At 41.0% G+C, this 20,180-nt stretch overlaps 1 long non-coding RNA gene across 13 annotated transcripts in view; it reads right to left on the minus strand.

The window, feature by feature from the left end:
* LOC116658215 overlaps nucleotides 1–20,180 on the minus strand; it is a 309,670-nt gene that overhangs the window by 205,201 nt on the left and 84,289 nt on the right. For 12 of the 13 annotated variants that reach the window (XR_004313452.1, XR_004313449.1, XR_004313448.1 and 9 more), the window contains one exon: nucleotides 8,091–8,157. The exons of the other annotated variant lie outside the window; for it this stretch is intronic. This is a non-coding gene — a long non-coding RNA (uncharacterized LOC116658215). The remainder of the gene's footprint in view (nucleotides 1–8,090; nucleotides 8,158–20,180) is intronic. 13 annotated transcript variants of the gene reach the window in all.

Genomic DNA, 20,180 nt, shown 5'->3' on the forward strand with positions numbered 1-20,180 from the left:
TCCATGGTGTTTCCAACAGTCTCTGAAAACCTGGGAATCACATCTGCAAGAGGAGTTTAAAATAAAAGTAAAAATAAAAGCCAGGATGGTGTATCTATGATTCGGGCATGTGTGTTGGCCATATTTACATTAAATATGTTCATACATATATGTGTATGTTTAGTCATATATTTATTCATTCAACAGACTGTTCTGCATCAGACAATACGCTTGGAACTGGGAAGAATCCATAGTGATTTTAGGTTCTACTAAATTAAAATGAGATGGTGGTCAAACACTGAGCTCTCCTTTGAAAGTGTCCATGGGTATACAATTGAAATGGGTATGCAAAGAGAAAGTAACCATGGCAGGGCTTATTCTGCTATAATTTTGGTCACTATGTTAATCAAATAGATAACCAGGAAACACCTGTTTCTCAGTGAGTTAATAAAACTGTATGACACATGCTCCTGTTGAAACAAACTACCAAGCTGGAATCCACAGGTGCTGCAGAAATAACCGCAAATAACCAGGCAACTAATCTCATCATCACTGGGGGTGCGAGCTTTGAGGCAGACATGCATGTTTATCACCCCAAGTAGCTCTTAAAAGTGAAGTAATGTTTATATGTTTACTAAAGGGCTTAGAAAAGATCGAGTATCTAAGAATACCAAGTATTTGGGCACTGGGGAGTTAGAATACAAGATTTCAGTGAGACCTTCTCTTGAATTTTCCAACCAACAGAACTGTGCTATTTTGGCACATGCACACCTTTGTGTGTGTACAGAAGCAGACATTTTTAATCCTTGAGGTGACCAAATAAAATTTAACAGTCTAGCACTAGAATGGCACTAACAGCCACTCTTTGGAAAATAGTATATTTTCTCTCCATTTGGGCAACATATGAGTAAGTTCACGAAAATAAGCTGGAAAATATTCCTGACTCATTCAAATGCAATCTGTGGGCTCCAAAAATAAAGACTGCTCCTAAGAAGTCTAGAACATGCCATGATGCAAAGCAGTGGTAACAGATTAAGTGCTCTCCTGCTCCCAAACGTCTGAATCAGCCTGCTCTGCTTGGTTAACATGCAAATAAGATATGCACAGAGATCTTCAATTAAAACTTTTCTCACAGGTCCTCAGATCTGGAATTTTAAAAATGCATTTGATGAAACATAAGTAGTGGTGATAAATGTATGTGTAATTCACTCTAAAATGTAACATAAGCACAAATTATTTCATACTCATTGATGGGCATAAGAAGCATAGTACAGGACTGCTTATTCTATAAAAAAAAGTTCGCCATTCTGCTTAATGATAAAACAAATATATTCTGCTTAATCACACACATACATTGGTATACATGCACAAGCTCGAACTCCCTGCCACCCCTGCAACATCTCATCTGATCCTTAATAAAGAGGAATTCGAGCACAAATGATAGTGGAAGCTGATTACAAGCAAAACCTTGAGATGATGCAGCCGGGAAAGCTGCAAACTTCACAGGAAGTTATGACGTCACTCATGTTTCTGCCCAAAGGAGGGGCCATGTTCAGATCAACTCCCATCAGGAAGTTACTCTTCATGCCAAAAAGACATGTTTTATATGTGGCTGGGTGGAACACACAGTGTTCAGATTCCAGAGAACTAGACAGAGGGGCCTTAGCGATTCGAGAGATGAACACAGCTTCTGTGATAATAATGACTTCTTGAAAAGGATTTTATCAGATGGCTCTGAAAGAGGAAAATACCATCCGGAAAAATATTATTAACAATAGACCTTGAGTGGATACAAAAGTTGAGCCTTGCAATTTTGTAGAAATAGTAACCACAAGTCTGAGAGGAGGGCATCGCCATCCCAGGACACAATGTATAGAGCAGGAACAACAGCAGGGGATGCAATAAGGATGCAGCAGGAACAGACAGAAACGGGGCTGATGGTCCCAGTTCTTCATCCTTCCCTTCATCACCACTCTTTACTCTGTGAACTGCGCCCCCCCCCCCGCCACCAAAAATAATAATAAAATAAAATAGGCAGAAGATATTTCCTCAACTTTGGGTTTGATAACGGGACATAACTTTCACCAACAGAATGTAAACGGGAGTAATACAACCAAAGGCTTTTAAAAACGTTTGAGGGACTGGGCTGTCCTTTCACATCTCAGCCATTGCTGAGAACTCATAGGAAGAGAAGTACTTGCCCAGGCTAAACACCAACTCCTGCTGGAGGATGAGAGGTAACTGGAGCCTACATCCTCTGAAAGCAGCCACAGTCAGCCACACCCCTGCCTGCTTGCACATCTGGGACAATGAATGCTTACTCTGTACGTCACTAAGATTTTTGTGGTTGTTATTCACCGATGACTATCTGACAGAAAGAAAAAAATTATCTTCAAGTAATGAAGACATTTTCTCTCTTTACTGGAAAAGAGAAACTACCAGAAGGGATTGAGGTTACAAACAAGGAAGATTAGTATCGTAAGCACCATTTTAAAAGGGTCTCACGAATGGGAAGGATGAATGTTGACACTTCAACGATCTCTAGAAGAAACAAACCAAGTGGCTTTTATTCCGTCATACTTACTTGATCCCAGGCATAAAATCACAGGTAACGCAACAGAAAATAGAAATTTTATCTGATTAAAAACAGGCTCTCTTGAGCATGGAGAAAATAGAACCCTCCTACACTGTTGGTGGGAATGTAATTTGGTGCAACCACTGTGGAAAACAGTACGGAGATTCCTTAAAAAAACTGAAAATACAGTTACCACGTCTAGCAGTCCTACTCCTGGACATAAATATGGGGAAAGCACTAACTAAAAAAGATACATGCACCCCAGTATTCACTGTAGCGTTATTTACAAACAGCCAAGACATGGAAGCAACCTAAATGTCCATTGACAGATAAATGGATAAAGAAGATGTAGTGTATGTGTATATATATATATATTCTTTATACAGTGGAAAACTACTCAGCCATAAAAAAGAACAGAATAATGCCATCTGTGACAACATGGATAGACTTAGAGATTACCATACTAAGTGAAGTAAGTCAGATGGAGAAAGACAAATATCATATGATATCCACTTACACGTGGAAAATAAAAAATTATACAAATGAACTTATTCACAAAATAGAAACAGACCTCATAGATAAAGAAAACAAAAACGGGGAAACAGGGGAGGAATAAATTAGGAGTTTGGAATTATCAGATACAAACTACTATACATAAAATAGGTAACAACAAGGCCCTATTGTATAGCACAGGGAACTATAATCAATATCTTGTAATAACCTATAATGAAAAAGAAAAAATATATATGTATAACTGAATCACTGTGCTGTATATCAGAAACTAACACAACATTGTAAATCAACTATACTTCAATTTTTAAAAAAGGCTCTCTGGCAGGTTCCTGAAATGAGTAAGAAATCTTCCCTTCATGCTGACCTACTCTCCCATGACAGAGAGGGTCAATCTAATACTTTTGTTAAGACATATGGTTTATCTTGGTCCTCATTAACTTGAATCTAGTTTCTCAGAACAAACGTTCTCTTGAGAAATTAAGTAACAGAGAAAACATCTCAAAACTAAAAATAAGGGGAGAATCGTTTAGTTAAACTAAACTTTGAGTTACATTAAAAGTTTTCATTTTATTAAATTACAAGTTGGTGAAAAATTAAGATGAATTTGCTTGTATTTGCAAATATCAAGTACAGTTGTTACGGTTCTTAGTCTAGAGTCAGGCAGATACAGGTAGAGATTCTAGCTCCGACGCTTTATAGCTATGTGCCTTTGGGCAGGAAGCTGTTTTCTGAGCCTGGCTGTCTGTGATATAAGCAAATTATGCAATTGTAAGTGTTTGACAAATAGCAGCCACCACCACCATCATCACTAACACCATCATCATTATCAAAGTCATCATCATCATCATTATCACAAAAAGTTTTGGCGAGGAGGGGATATGATCCAACTGTGCCTTAGCAGATGAATTTGGCAGGAATGCACAGAAGGAACTGGAGAAGTCAAGTGCACGAGAAACACGAATGGTTTTATTTAGAATCTCTCTTATCTTTTTCATCACCCTCTTGCAACATCCCACACACCCACACACACCAGAGTAGAGTTTTGGAGTAGAAAACCTAATACTAAAACACAAACAAGGTAACGCTGGCATCTCTGCCCAAAGTGAGGAAGAGCCAAGCATCCAGACAGAAACACTCCCTCCTCTCCGGTCTTTATCAGGAGCTCAGGACTAACGGACAGACTCCAGGCGTCTGCTTAGAGATCTCGCCCTCCACGCTCACTTGTGGCGCTCCTACATGGTCTCTTTGCTGCCTATACTGCTGGCCATCTGTTAGGATGGCACAGTGCCAGCTAAAGGGTAGCACGCCGACTTTGCAGAAGCCCAGGGGCCAAGAAACGGTTTCCGCAAGAAGCCCTTATAAAACTCACGCGGGTGCCGGGAGAGAGCTCCTGACTGCCTCTCCTCCCCACATGGCAACGCTGTGGGTGGGTTCTACTCCACATTTCATTTCACCTGTTGATGAAACTAGTTGGCTCTCCAATCTAAATCGTGCAATCTGGAGAGGAAAATACATGAACCATGTGTAGGTACCTGTGGCTGCCAAACAGACAGGTGGTGTTATCGCCTGCTTTTTGGCAGGGCTGGTGGGGAGCAGCAGGGTTTCCATCAACACTCTGCTAGTAACTCCTCTACGTCCCCAGGTTTCTCTCCCCCACCACGATACCTCCCTCTTTTTCCCAGTCCTCACAGTATCTGTGAGATTTAGCAAAGATTTCTTTGCTTGACTTGTTCTTCACCTGTGTCCACATTAACTTAAATAGAAAATATTAAAATATGTTCATATAATTGATTCTTATAAGACACAAAGAAAGATATTTAAATATATTTTGTGTTTTAAACCCATGCTTTTGTGTGACAGCACTGTTTTATAATTACATTACAGAACATATGCCCTTTGGGGTTGATAGAACCAGAAGAGTAAATGTCAATTTTAAGTTAATAAAATGAAAATAACGACCAACGCATTTTCAGTTTATATTCCATTAGGTATTAGCTTTTTAAAAGAAACAGAATGTGCTCTAACGGGGAGAGCGTGTGGTACTAAGCGTAACAAAGACACTCTCGGTAGTCCTGATGTGGGTGTTTGCACCTGCTAGGTAGGAGGTGCTGAGGCAAGAGTTTAAATGTCAACTGATAAGGAAAAGAATGCTGACTTTCTAGGCTAATGCTCCTTCATTCATTCATTCAACAACTATGGATCAGGCACTGGGCTTAAGGTTAACGAGCAGAATGCAAATCAACCAGAATGCCTCCAGTCCAGCATTTTACCATCCAGTGTCATATGTGTCTATGTGACCAAACATAAAACAAAACAGAAATGCAGCGGTGGGGACACACAGTATTATGAGAGTACTCACTCCAGCCTGGAGTTAAGTAAGGAAAACTTCCTAGAAGAAACCAAAAGCAGGTTTCGTTAAAAGTCTTGAGTTCACAAAGCACAAGAAGTAGGTATCATTTAACCTTACTTAACAGGTTGAATGATTCTTCACATCTACTCATTACTCAAGTCTGGCCAAAAATTTCTGGGTTAGATTAAAAAGAATCTATGAAATGGGACTAACTTTGTTCTCTGTCACCACAGGATGGATACATAAATCCAGAGAGACAAAGAAAGTATGTGACGTTGTATAAATGAAAGTTATTATCATGTATCTCTAGTGTTCTTCATCTACTGAAGGATCAAAAAAAAAAAAAAAAAGAAAAAGAAGAAAAAACAACAGGAAATGTAACGAGTTAGTAACAGCGGTCTTTGCTTATCCATTTCAGAAGTGGCATTTCCTAGATGGTCATGGAATCTCAGCACCATCAGAGGCTCAGTGGGGGTCTGTTTGTTTACCCCTCTGGCTTCTGAGGAAGGACAGAGGCCCAAACAGTGAGCAACCTTGCCCATTCCTCCCAGCACTGGTGAAAGCATTTTCCTCTCCAGAATCGTCCTCCTCCACACTAGGATGCCTCCTTGTTCACATTACGAGTGGGATACAGGATACGGGAAAAGCCATAGGCGCGGACGTCTGCACTGAGTTCTCAAGAAACAAGCAAGCAAAAAGGACCACATTCCTAATTCTTCAACATAGATAATTACAATTGACATGTTTTCTTCTAAACAACTCAAGATGCCTTCTGACACTCAGTTTATAGTAAAAGAAGGAGCTGTTTAGAAAATGTGCCTGGTCCCTGTCTGAGCAAAAGCAACTCAAAGGTTTAGAGTGAGTGACTGAAAGGAAACAGACAAAGGAGAAAAAAGTGGTCATGTTGTAGGACATGTTACCACTGGCCGAGAGGGCAGAACCCAGAACCTGAATTCCAGACCCAACCTAGTCCCTGCTTCACTCTGGGAACATCTACAAGGCGTTCAACGCAGCCTTCATTTCTTCATCTATTACGTAACAGGAGTTGATCAAGCAGTTCCCAGGCTTCCTTCCAGCTCTGAGCCATCCCAAATCTTGAACCAAGAAGCTCCATCCATAAGTTCCATCTGCAGCACCAGTGGTTTCTCCACCTCTCTCACGGCACCCTGGTGACTTACTAATGTGTATGAGAAGTCTGGGGCAGACTATAAACTTTTAAGTGTCAAGTGACAGATTTATAGTTTCTGTGATTTAGAACCTTTTAGTTAACTCCTCATAGATAAAGGATCTTATTTAAACGTGGTCAAGAGGTAAAATGATTAACTTTCCTAACATGCCTAGTGTTCGCTTCCTTCAGTTACCGCCTAGTATTACTTGTGTTGATATTTCAGAGGCAAAATAGTTAAATATGACTTTTTTTTTTCCCTTAAAGAGTGTCCAAAAAGAGTTAAGTTCTTGGATTCTCTGAGTCAACAATATAGGATTAGGTATTTCCCAGGAGGTGGGAGGGCAGTGGAGGAGGTGATATTTCCACATCTAAATATTTGAAATGAAAAATGTGTGGATATATTCACATATCTGTATGTATCATCCCCAAGTATGTACGTATATTTTCCCTTGATGTACGATCTCAGTAAAATATCAGAGAGAAAAAAATGTCAGACATACATAGCATAGCAATCAAGCGCTAATGAAGATCCAGGTATTAAATCAATTAAGAAGTATCAAAAGCTACCTAATCATCAAGGAACAAAATTGGCACCACAATATGTAGTGAGTATGGGAAAGCCTAATTTACTAAACATACCCTGCAGTCACATAATTGCATGTAATTTTACCAGCATAATTAACTAATTTAATTACCACTTCTCAAGTGCATCAATTATTGACATTACAGAGTTTTCAGACAGAAGAATTACTGAGCGGTACATCCAGAGAATGCAAAATGCTTTGTACGCCGATTTTTCCAGTCCCAGTCAACTACTGAAGAATGTGGGGTTGGAGGGAGAAAATTCCTCTTGTGGAAGCCTCAGCTGAGCAGGCTGAAAGAGGGAGCACCCACAAATGCCTGGCACGAGGCGGAGAAGGGGCAGAAAACCCCAAGACTACGCTCTTCAAAGCAGTTCTTTGCCAAGATGCAAACAAAATGTGCAAAATGCAGGCCAGGAAAGAAATAGAAGGCTCTAATTTTTTGGAAAAGATTATGCACCAGCAATTCACAATGTGCCTAAGAAAAATACTGGCAAGAAGGAAAGGAAATAAAAGAAACAGAAGTTGAACATGTTATTAAAGAACCGAAGCTTGCCTCTGACAATAAGGTTAGTCTAACATACATTTATGTGTTATCCTACTTGTCAAGTCAGAAAGATGTTCTATTTCACTCCCAGATGGTCATAGTTTTGCAGCTGGTTTTTGTTTTCTTTTTTTTAAAATAGGCATCATCAGTTGAGACTGTTCTCATGTCATGAACTTTGTAAACAGAGATGGCTGGAACTCCAGGAGCTCGGGCGTGACTTTGTGTTTCTTTTCACATCGCCCTCCTGTAGCTGACCTCTGTGCAGCTGTTTCTTACTATCTGGAGGTGGCTGAGCTGTGAAATAGTGCTCTCATCAGCGGGATATTTTAATGAGACCATGTGGAGTGAGGGATGTGAGACCAGCACATCTTTCTTACCTTTTGAGTCCTTGGACTGTCTCCATCGCCTTTGGATTTAACTGGGATTTTAAGTCCATGACTGATTCTGGAAATAAGAAAGGAAGTCTTTATTACTTCGATCTTTAGGAGCTGACTTACTGCGTCGCTTGTAAGTGACTTGGTCAAGCAATTCAAAAATTAACTCCAAGAAAAGGAAAATATGTGTTCACTCATGTGGTCGAAAATCAGATTGCAGTCTAAAGATCTGAACCTTATACTGGGGAAAAACTTTCAGAGCCTGGGAACAACTGGGCCAAGTTTTATAAGGAGTCAATTTCTGAGAATCATGTTTATTTGCTTTATATAATACACTTTTTGGAACTGAGAGTTGGAGACCTACAATTACGACCTCATCCTTGGTGTGTATCACTACACAGGGCAAAGCTGTCACGCGCACAAAGTGTCCTTTGGAGCTTTCAGTAGCCCCTATGTAGAATTTTTTTTTTAACATATAATGCTTTTTCCTCCCCCTACCACCTTCCAAAATCAAGAGGTCTTTTTTTGTCTTCCTCTAGCCTCTATCTTAAATTGGCTTACATTTAGGTCAGTGTCCTACCTCTAATACGGGTTTTTAACATAAGCCTGTAGATCTTTTAAAACTACTGAAAGTTTGTAACACGATTTCTAGTGTTAATAACCAAGTGAGAAATGGTTTTGGGGAAGGGGTGGGGGGGGGAGGTAGGGGGTCTCCCTGTGCTCCGAAAACCACGCCAGACTAGTAGCACTTCTTTCTCTGCAAAAGGTCGTTTCCCGGACTGAGACACACTCCTGTGGATCAAGCCCACCAAATTTCTCAGTCCTAACCCAGTTCTCCATGACGTGTGTTACTGTAACCCACAGAAGAGTCAATAAAGTATGTTCTACATGAGAAAAGGCTTTCTGTTTCAGGAATGCCTGTTATGAGAAGTTTATCAACTTAAGTCTAAGCGTCTGTCTAGAGGAAGTCCCCACTAATTAGGCTTTAAACTAATCTGAGTCCTCAGTTCACTCAAACTAAAGATGTTTACTCTCCACTTCCCGTTTTCGTTACCCACGTGTATTGTACTTTCTGTAACATCGATCTATGGGGGCGATGGTTCAGAAGACCAGTTAAAAAGGATAAAAAAGGTCACTTCAGTCGGCTAGAGTGAAAATAATTCAGTTAGACCGAACACACCTCTTACTATCATCAAGGAAAAGATAATAGAAATAAAGACCACATGGAAAGACGCAAGAATTCCTACAGAAGGAGCGAATACGTGTAAAGCATATTCTTTCCAAAGGTGCTTGCTCACGATCTGGCCAGGCGTTCAGAGCAGCACATAAAGGAGACTCATACAAGCATGAAGCGATGTGCTGTAAGGGCTCAGAAGGAGAGAGAACTGTTGGGAACGGTGTTCTTTATCAAGACATAACATTTCAAATAAATCTCAAAGGCAGGACAGGATTTAACGCAGAGGGTTAAGAGAAGCGAGTAGAACAAGCCTAGGAAACGCCATGATCAAAAGCACAGAGACGGAAAGACTGTGATGAAAAAGGCAGTGTTCACGTGGCCAGAAGCACGGTGGCCACACACAAAATCAGGAAGGCAGCGGGGAGGAGGGGAAAGAAAACACGTGCAGGTGATCCCAGAGCTCTAGCCACAGCCTTACGACTAAGTAGTCATGAGAGCCAGAAAAGCTACTTCACCTTTCAGACGTAAAATGAACAGGTTTAGCTGAACAAACTCTGTGATCCTTCCCAAGTCTACACAAACCCTATGAGCTGAAACTGAAGCTTGTCACTTTTACATGCTTATAAATATTTCTATTTTTCATCTTTGGCGCACCTTCCTGGTCTTCTACACACCTTCTACAACCTCTCATTGTAATATCTTTCCCACGCTGGGTCAATTCACTTTACAGCAATCAAATTTATAACATCACTTTCAACCACATAGGGTGGGAGTCCACCCTGCAGAGGATACCCAAGTAACAGTCGGCTGAATCAAAGACGCCTGCAGACTGTTTTGGCCACCTAGGTCTCCTTCTCTGCCAGTGCATTCCAAGAAAGTAATCTGCCCACCTGGTCTCCACATCCTCAACATTATAGTTCCATCCCTTACACTTAGAATTGGCTTCTGCCACCACACCATTTAACAGAACCTTATTGTAAAAGATTATGGGTGACCTTCTGTGTGAATTCTCGGCAGTGTTGTTGAAGTACGGCTACAGGAAAGGGACGTCCATGGCTGAGTCAGACACCCACTTCTGCTTGACAGGACAGGGTGCTGAGAACGGTGAATTCCCAGAATAGATGAGTATTACGGATCAACTCAGCACCCTCGGGGCCACAGAGAGACCTTTCCTTTTTTTCTCATGACAGCAAATACGTGATGTCTTTACAAAACACCAATCAGGTCTCAAACTCTGTGATGCCCATTGGGTGTCCAACAACTCCATTCAAGTTTGGCACCAAATACCTGGAGTTAGTATCAGACCCCACAGGGTAAGGGCTCAAGTCCCACAAGACCACACTCACTTCAGACTCCGGCAGTGGTGGGGACCCAGACTACCCACAGTTCTTCCCAGGGGACTCCGAGATCAGTGGTTCCCACCACCTCCCTGCTCGGTTCAGTCATTCACTTGGATGGCGCACAGCATTCAGGAAAGTGCTTTACTTACTAACACTGGTTTATGATTATGTCTGAGGACACAGCTCAAGGAGAGCCAACAGAAGGAGATGAACCCGGCAAGGTATGGGGGGGGAGGCGCTGCGCAGGGACCTCTAGGCCCGCCGCACACACGCCGCCCTCCCAGCAGTCCGATGCGTTCGCCAGCCCAGATGCTCTCCAAACTGTTGTCTAGAAGTCTGTGTGGAGGGTTCATTATGTAGACATAATTAATTAAATCGTTGGCCACTGATGACTGAATTCAGTCTTTAATCCCCTCTTCTCCCAGAGACGGGAGTTAGGGCAGAGTACTTTTTCTACCTCTCCTATATGTGAAACCTGCATCCCAGCTAGATTGCTCCCCTCTGGTATACCTGAGATGGTAAAGGACCTGAAATCAAAAAACCAGAGTTCAAGACCAGCCTCAGCCACCTTGCTGTGAGACTTTGAAAACTCATTTCCCTCTTCCAAAGTATGTTCACCAAAAATGGGGTCAATAAATACCAGCCTTTAAGGTTGCATTGATTATACAAGTAAACATAAAATACAAGAGTTTAATGAACCCTTCCATATTATACAAATTAAATGATTTATTAGTTATTATTGAATCGGGAAACAGGAACTGTGCCCCAGTCACTGCTTCATACCTAGCATGGGGCACAGTGCCTAATGCATAGGTCCTCAATAAATGTTAGCTGAATAAACGGGTAAATGAATAATATTATAAGTGTCTTTGCTATGTCCTGAGACTCATGAAGAACTTCCTCCAACACCATAACTTCCTTCCTCAGAATCTTATGCACTTATGGTCTGTAAAATGGTAGCTACATTTTTATACAAGTTTGATCTGTCTTTCCAGTTAGAACATAGTTGAACTGAGGGTAGGGTTTTCATGATATCTCTCTGTATTCCTGCAGAGTGCCTATCACCTTAATAATCCTAAACCACTTAGCAATTATACCAACATCGCCAGTTTCCCTTATACAATTGTTTAAATTGTCACAGAGGAATGTGTGTGTGTGCATGTGTATGTGTGTGTGTGTAGCTGTATGTACCAGATTTAACTACACCAGAGAGCTACAGTCACTTCTGAATTAATTGGATTCTGAAATCAAACATCTCACCATTATTAGGAAATATTTCCATATGCACTGTCTCTCTCTGCTACTAATTTGAGAAAAGTACCTTCCACTAACAAACCTGCACTCTCCCCATCAAAATGATGTCCAGGATGCCACCCTTAGACAAATCTGCTCCTCATTAGAATCTTCCACTTGATATGTTTCCTTTATTTTTATTCCTAAACATCTGTAATACTTCGTTGCACAGAAACATGAGCAGCTCTTACGCATGGATCATAGATTCACTTATCTTCGTTTAAAACTAAGTCCATTTGGAACGGGTAAGGTAACAGAACATCCAAATAGCTGTTCTTTGGAGTTTTAGGGCAATGAGAAGAAGAAAAAAGCTCTCTGGGCTTGGAGAATAAGATTAACAACACTCAATCTCCCATCTCACAAATTGAAAATTTCATCCATACAACTGACTTCTTCGCTTTGGCTTTTTCGCATCACCATGACAGGTCTTCCAGCAAAGTCAGAACAATTTACAACATCTTGTGTCACTGTAGCAGCTTTTCATTTTGCTGGGGTTGAGGCTGGGAGAAGCCTAAGGGTTAATTTTAATAAGACTAATCAGCCCATCTTGACAATAGAGGGGAAGGAACAGGGACAGGTAGATGACTGTGTGTTTTGACATCAGACCATTAACATGCAAATAATATGCAAAATCATATGCTAACAAGTTTGAGCCTTTGTTTGCAGTTGGACACTTTTTTTACCCCCCAAATGGACAACGGCCCTGATTCAATTCTACACACGAAGACCTTAGCAAGGCATCTGATATGCACAAGAAAAATATAAAATGCTCTTTGAGTACTTGTTTTGACCTCTTTGGAAGAGCGGGATTCCTTTAAATTTGACGTTATTGCCTGCTTACCGGAAGGAAGCACCGAAGCATGGCAGGGAGCAGAATCCCACGTAATGCCCATGCTCGCTGCGCACAGTAAATAACAGTGGTGAGAACACAGGGCAGCCAATGCAGACAGCGTCCTTCACATCGCCCAGAGGCCACTGCAGAACTCCCAGGGACAAGCAGCATTAATTATAGACTAATGATGCCATTTGCATGCACATTTTTATAAACAGTGGTGAAAGTAGCCCTAATAATTGAGGATAAGTGAGATGAGGCTGCATTAAAATGCTCCGTTGAGTCTCTTATCTCATGTTAAAAAAGACCTCTATCACCTTGATGCTCATTAACACTGGGGAACCATGAGACACGGAACATTATGCTGGTTCTTTATAGATACAAGCACTTCACCAACCAGCTTTTGAAGTGTCTCCCCTTTCTATAAACTCTCATGATCCTAAACCCAAGATTCTGGTGAGGGGTAACAAAGAAACAGAGTAACTTTTGATATGAGTGAGAAAACAAAATAAAATATAAGAAATTTTGATGTAGGTAGAAAGATTAGGGTTCCATACATAATAAATCAAGCATCGTTTTGTATGTATATGGAGATTCTGTTCTGGGACAATAAAGTACCATTTTATGTGATCCATGTAATTATCAAATTGGGAGGACAAGAGGGGAAAAATCAGTTCAAGAAAGTGGCTCAAAGCTATGGAGGGGCTTGGTATTGTGTTATAGGCTCAAGAGTAAAATTTATGCCCCCCAGAGGAGGGCACCAGCCAAACCAGGAGCTGAGAGGCTTTGCAGCTTAGGAGAGCCAGGGGTCAGGGACCCCTCAGCTGAACTTGGTTTCCATAGGATTCTCTGTCTACTGCCAAAAGAGCTGACGGTCAGCCCAGAAACCTTATACGCAGAGCTCTTTGTGTTCTGAATCAAGACGAGTCAGGCAGATGGGCAGCTGGAGGCCCCTTTAAAACTGCCCCCTTTAGAAATTTATTTTATAAGACACATTAAATGCACTCTTTTTATTTCACTTGGTTCACAGTCGTATGTTGTACAGAAGTATCTGAAACAAACTTAAGTGTTGACTCTAAGCTTATTTGGGCAGCATCTCTCACTCTGACTTTCTACTTCCCACAATGCCTTTATAACACTATTTTTTAAAGTTTTTCTCCCACAAAATAAAATTAAACTTCATTTAGCAAAAGAAAAATCAACAACCCCTCATTCTCCTCGTATCAATATTTTAACGTCCTCGCAATCTTTATAAAACCGGAAGCTGAATGCTGACAGCATAAATATTTACAACCTACAATTTCAGTAAGACATCTTAATAAAAGTAATGGCACAGGGAGTGAAGACCTGTGATGTGCTGGAGTTTTTACAGGAAGTGCTAAACTGATGTCTCGGGATCACTTAGGTTGTCTGTGCCATGGTTAGAATGGGGCTCAGGAAATCAAAATAAAAGGCCCTTATAAATAGGCTATATAACTAAGTAAGTTAATGGAATATTTATAACTGAAAAAAAGCCGCCAAGATCATCTATTCCTATGTCCTTATTTTGAAGATGACAAACCTGGGATCCAGAGGCTATTTCTTGCCAAGAATGACAAAGGATACTAGTGACAGATCTAGAAGCAGAACAGAGGTCATCTGACATGCATTCCAGAGTGTGGGGGTATTTTCCTTCCCCCATGTGAGACGAGTTATAATAAATGTTTTCACAGGACAATAGAGCTGGGAAAGGTTGCATTCCTTCCGCGTACATGACGTGGGCAATTATTACAAACCTTGCTGAGTATGTCTCTCTGCCTATGGCAACTAGGCATTAGGACCTCATATAGGAAGCACTTTGGGACTTATTAATTACATGAAAAATAACATTTTATGCTGCTACAGGTCTATGCCTTCTTCAAAGTACTTTCATGAGCTTCATTCATTCACTCAATTACTTTTCATATGTACTGTGCACTCTGCTAAGCCTACATTATTTTATTTGATTTTCCTATCAAGCTCATGATGCAGGTGTTACTAGCCCATTTTACAGACAAGAAACAGGCCAACAGAGGTAACATAACCTGCCCCAGGTTACGATCAGTGGTCAACCACAGAACCAGGTATCAAACCCCAAACTCTCTGACTCCAAAGCCCAGGTTCTCAACCACATTACTAGGTAATCTCTGCAGTGATATGGACATGCATCCACCTACAGAAGGTTACCTAACCATCACAGAAGTACCTGAAGGTCTACGTATGCAGCCCTATCATAGACCAATTATTCATTCATTTAACAAATAGGTATGATCGCCTACTGCTGCTAAGTGGTCTTCCAGCCATGGAGGTACGAGGATGAACAAGATGCATCACGTTCCTGCGCTCACGGGGCTCACTGTCTAGTGGCGAAAACATGAGAAAGCAAGTGTATAAATGTGGAGCACCATTTCTGATCAAGGCCAAGAAGAAACTAAGCAAAACAAGGAGATAGAATGGCACTGGGAGGGAGGATGGACCTATTCTAAACATGGAGGTCCAGCAAGGCCGTTCTCAGCAAGTGACATAAAAGCAGACACTTCTATCATGCGGAAGAGTGACCTACAGCAAGCTCTGATGAGTCCTTAGAGGGTGGTGGTGAAACCCAATCACAGAAAAACAAAATCACCTTGTCAAAGGCCCGGTAGCTGGGAGCCAAGTCTCTGAGTCCTGCCTCTCTTCTACTACAACACATGAGTTCCTGCAGGTCAACCTGCAACCAACCAGTCACCGGCATTTCCATTTTCTCCTATTCTCTACAAGTCCTTTTAAAAACAATTTTCACAGAGAGACAAATAAGGGGAATATATGTTTTCCTTTCTGCCAGCTAGTTAACCAGAAGGAATTTGCTAAAAGCCTTCAACGGAGCAGTCCCCAGAGGATGTCAGACGTGAGAACTCTCCATCTTTATTATGAACAGAGAGGGGAAAAAGACATTCTCACATTTGATATGCTTTCCCGAATATTTCTTCCTACTGTTATGTTTATGAGTGGTTTTCACGATATACTCAAGTGTATATTTTGTCTTTGAGACTGAACTAAATTGTGTTTGTTTCATACAAGCCAAAATTGGAAGTAAATCCAATCTGAGGAATATAATGGGGACCTGTCCCTACTTCCCTGAGATTAGCTGAGGGCTGACACAGTTCGAGAACCCTGGATCGGGGGGACCTCTGATTTTCCATTTTTGGTAGCATCCTCAAGAGATGCTCATGGCCCACGACCACTGGCACACAAATAGCCAGACAGTTCTGGTGGCAGTGTCCACACTTTCCAAGCCAAAGTCAGCAGCCAGGATCTTCAAGGCCACTCTCACGGCCACACATTAGGTGATCTGTCCTCGGGTGTCCCCAGGGCCTCTCCTCAGAGGTTCTGCCACCCACTGGGGCATTTCTTAGAAATGGGTGTCATTGGCCAACGGCCTTCTTCTTTCTGGGAAAATCCAGAAAATACACTTTGGGTGGGCTCAAAACACAAAAGTGTTCTCCTCCCTCCCCTACTCCTTCTCGAACTTCAGAGTTCATAAAACTCCCCTGGAGATTTTATTAAAACACAAATGGCTGGTCTCCACCTTGGAGATTCTGCTTCAGCAGACCTGAGGTAGAGCCTGAGAAAATACATTTCTAACAAGCTCCTGGGTGATGCTACTGGTCCCCGGACCATGCTTTGAGTAGCACTGCTTATATGACTTTTGCTTAAAGGGGAGAAAACTCTACCTTCTCATTCTTTTTGTGGCAGAGTATAAGGCAGCCAAAAGGACGGGACCCCAATTAATTTCTCAATAACCCACACAGTTACACCAGCGAAAACAGAAGAGGGAGAACATAACAAAGGCAATTTTATTTCCTGAAACACAGGTGTGAATGCTTTTCTGAAGGGGGCCTTCACTGGCGGACCTCCTAACCACTGCTGCCACCCCACACCAGATCTTGGCTTAGAAACCCGCTCTCAGGTCGACCAGCTGCGAGAGGAAACAGTTGGGAAATTTTTCATAGGCAAGTCTAGGCATTTCCTTTTCAGCACCAATTAACTAGCCACAACCAGAATGTTCAGCTGCCCTGGCCCAGAGTACAATCCACACAAATACTCATTGTGTGGCAGGTAGTGTCTCTAGCATCAAGAATTTCATATTAAAAGTGCAGAGGGAAATAAAGGAAAGAAAGAATATATATACACATATGCATATATATATGTGTATGTATGTGTGTGTGTGTGTGTGCGTATATATATATATAATTTCCTATCATATATATGGATCAAAAACAGAGCTCTCTCTGCTTCCACCATGTACTTTCCTACTTTTTCCCTACATGATGCTGTAATTCTGTGTATGCTTGCCCTCTGCCTTCCACCACAATACTCTCTGCTGAGGCAACTCTCTCTCTCTTTTTTTTTTTTCCCTTAGCATTCTGCTCGCTTTTGGCAAACAAGTAGCTCAGACTCTCAGGTGAAAACATATTTCTATCTAATATCTATCTCCTTTCATAACCTGTGCCTTTACTAAACCTTATTTTAAAAAATTGGTCCATGGATTCTCCAAGAAATGCTGTAGAAGCAAATTTCGGTGCCAGGAATCAATGAACCTGAGCAGAGAGCATGTCACATTATTTGGAAAGTCTGGCTTCTCCACAGTGTATCTAACGCTCTCATAACAAAGCGAGGCAAACCCGAGTGAAGAGTATGTTCTGGAGTTACTTAAAAGGCATCTTCCAAATCAACTCAGTCCCAAGTGGCTGCTTTGTCCAATGTAAAATCATCTTAGGCTGCTCTAGGGCGTCTACTCTGCACTTAGAAGCCACGCAGAGAAGCAGCCTGGAAAAAGTTACCACGATGCGCAGGTAGGACAGACACCCAAGCACTGAAGGACGCCCTGAAATTGCCACAGAGCCTTTAATGGGGTAGAAGGAAGTCGGAGGTGCAACGACAGTGCTTTTCACCTAGAGCATCCCTACGTTACTAGGGCGGTGTCATCTCCAATTCAGTCTCACTGTGGACACAACCAGGAAAGGGAAAGAAGGAAATGCTTGCATTTTATTCCTACCCTGAGGCTATGCTCAATCTAGGTATCCTGCCAGGCAAATTGTGCACTTTCCCTTCCGTGGCAGCCTGTGTTACAAGAACACTGAGTATCATAATGCATCATTCGTTCATTCATTCATTCTTCCAACTGTCTCTCCCCTTATGTCACAGTACCACCAAAATTCTTGCTGGGTAGGGTTTGCTGAGGAGCTCCAAGGTAACTCCATTTCCCTCAAGCAGCCTGGAGGAGACAGAATGATTATCTATTCAAGAGTAAAGAGAATATTTTTTATATTTATGGTCAATAAACTAACCTTCACAAATGTTAAAGTAAACACAGAAAAATATAGGTTTAAAAAAAGGAACAATTAGGGTTATTTCCTGTCACACATCAATGTGATTTTTCCCTCCCAATGACAGTCATGACTTCACATCCTTTCTATATGCGAGAAAAGGGAGCTGGGCATTGTAGCCACCGACTTGCCAATTAATATTCGAACCAAGAATGCTCTGCCACAGATACCAGAAATCAAGTTCCCCACAGGACTGTCGCATTGCTTTTAACCCACAGCAATGATGCTTCAGCTTACGATTCTGAAGGGTTCATCACTGTCTGCTGTGTCTTCATTCTCCTTTGGAACTTTTCCAATTTCCCCAGAAACACAGGTGGTCTTTTGAATAAACAGAACTAACATATTGAGCCCCATAAGCTCTGTGATGAAATGCGTTTCTCTTGCTCGCAGCTGTTGCTTGCACAGTTGGAATGACATGCAACTACGAGGTGGCTACTTAGTAAACTGGAGGTTCCCATCCAGAGTATAAATTCATAGAAAGGCATCTTCAGGTAAAGGGACAGACTATAACAAGTGGTGCTCCATGGGGGACCTGTACATCTTTCATTGCCTACGTGAGGGAAATGAAAACACACGTTTAGGGATCTACTGAAGGATTTAATGGTATTCATCCTACTTCAGAGGAATCCCATGCTGAGCGGACTTCATTCCATCAAGAAATAACTGGTAGAGAGGGCCTTGAATAGGCATGCCCTATACTTCTGGCATTTAATAAAACCCAAATGGTAGCTGTAATAAAATTATTTTACTACTTCTCATTCAACAAAGACTAAAAGCATTCGAGGAATTCACAGGATATAATGTCAGTTTTACAACGATGCCAGTATCAACGTCCAAGGGTTTAAACAACGTAAGTAGAGTCCAAACCCAAGCAAGGACAATGTTTATGCTGCAAAGTTGTGACATCTCACTTAGGGGACAGCAATCTTGAACTTATATTCCTCTCCAAATGTAGAAGTAACCATGAAGACTTTCAATAGCTTCACTTAACAGAACTGCCCTTTATTATTTACAGCAACCCAAGGAAATGCTTTAGCAAATGAGACAATGTTATTGTATACCAAAATGTGGAAGAGATTTCTAACAAAACAAAACACACACACAAAAAAACAACTTTTGATAACACACAAGTATAGTTCTTATCAGGGGGTTCTAAAATGACATGAAATCTAAATTGCAATTTCTATTTAAGAAGGTAGACTAAGCATAGAGTGAAATGTCCTCCTTTTCCACAAAACTCATTGAAATGATAGAAAATTGATAAAGAAAAATTATTAAATACATATTTATTCTAGGAAATCAAAGAAGAGTATCTCCATCGACTAGGAAAATATACCTCAAAATAGGAAACAAACAGGAAGCTACGGTGGTTAAAAAAAAAAAAAAAGGCCAATGCTTTCAAAAGAATATACTGCTATAAATGCATATATATACACACACATACACATATGTATGTGTGTGCATGTGCACATTTGCAGGAAAGATTTTATCAAACATACCAACTAGTTGTTTACATTCTAAGGGTCATTTAAAATTTGAATGTTAAGTTCTCAAGATTTGGATTAATGCTGCTACAAGGTGGTCTCCTAAGGAGGTGATTTAGAATCCATGATGAGCAGAGGAGAAGTCATTTTTGGAAAATGGAAATACAGCAGCAAGACACTAAGCATATGGAAATTTAACATGTGAAGGAGGATTTATTTATGCATTAGTTTATTAGGATGCATTTATGGAAGAGTTTAAATGTGAAAGAACAGAAATAATGGAGCAATCTGAATTTTTTATTGAGTTATAGTCAGTATACAACGTTGTATCAATTTCTGGTGTACAGCACAATTTTTCAGTCATACTTGAATATACATATATTCGTTTTCATATTCTTTTTCACCATGAGCTACCACAAGACCTTGAATATATTTCCCTGTGCTATACAGTATAAACTTGTTTATCTATTCTATATATACCTGTCAGTATCAATAAATCTCAAACTCCCAGTCTGCCCCTTCCCATCCCCGCCCCCCTGGCAACCACAAGTTTGTATTCTATGTCTGTGAGTCTGTTTCT

The sequence above is a fragment of the Camelus ferus genome, chromosome 20, assembly GCF_009834535.1.
Source record: "Camelus ferus isolate YT-003-E chromosome 20, BCGSAC_Cfer_1.0, whole genome shotgun sequence".
NCBI lineage: Eukaryota > Metazoa > Chordata > Mammalia > Artiodactyla > Camelidae > Camelus > Camelus ferus.